The sequence below is a fragment of the Penaeus monodon genome, chromosome 15 (genome assembly GCF_015228065.2).
Source record: "Penaeus monodon isolate SGIC_2016 chromosome 15, NSTDA_Pmon_1, whole genome shotgun sequence".
Lineage (NCBI taxonomy): Eukaryota > Metazoa > Arthropoda > Malacostraca > Decapoda > Penaeidae > Penaeus > Penaeus monodon.
Window position 1 is genome coordinate 6,661,953 of NC_051400.1, and position 370 is coordinate 6,662,322.

The 370-nt window shown below is 44.1% G+C and overlaps 1 protein-coding gene across 1 annotated transcript in view; it reads right to left on the reverse strand.

The window, feature by feature from the left end:
- LOC119581716 overlaps window positions 1-370 on the reverse strand; it is a gene marked incomplete in the record, with an annotated part of 132,029 nt that overhangs the window by 391 nt on the left and 131,268 nt on the right. Inside the window, 1 exon segment of the mRNA XM_037929840.1 lies at window positions 1-370.

Genomic DNA, 370 nt, shown 5'->3' on the forward strand with positions numbered 1-370 from the left:
CCAGAGTGAAAATCTAACCCCATCTTTATCTCATCTTAACCTTCGAAACTATTGACAACGAAAAAAAAGTGTCTACGAGGAGGAGATAGTTTCTTCGACGCTTCATTTCACGGGCACACAGACCCAGAGGACAAAAAACAAAACAAAAAACTAAGTCCTTCTCATTGGCTGTAACGACCGTGTTAACTACAATGACCTCTGTTGTGTTTGTCTGTTTGTGCGTGAATATCTGTGTATATATCTTCTGCGTGGGTCCCTATGCAATTCCAAGACGGTGAGCGTGTCAGCAGAGAGCGAAAACGTTTCCTCTACCTATCAAGCACCCGCGTATTAAGACACCATCCAACCAACACACAAACCACCCCACTCC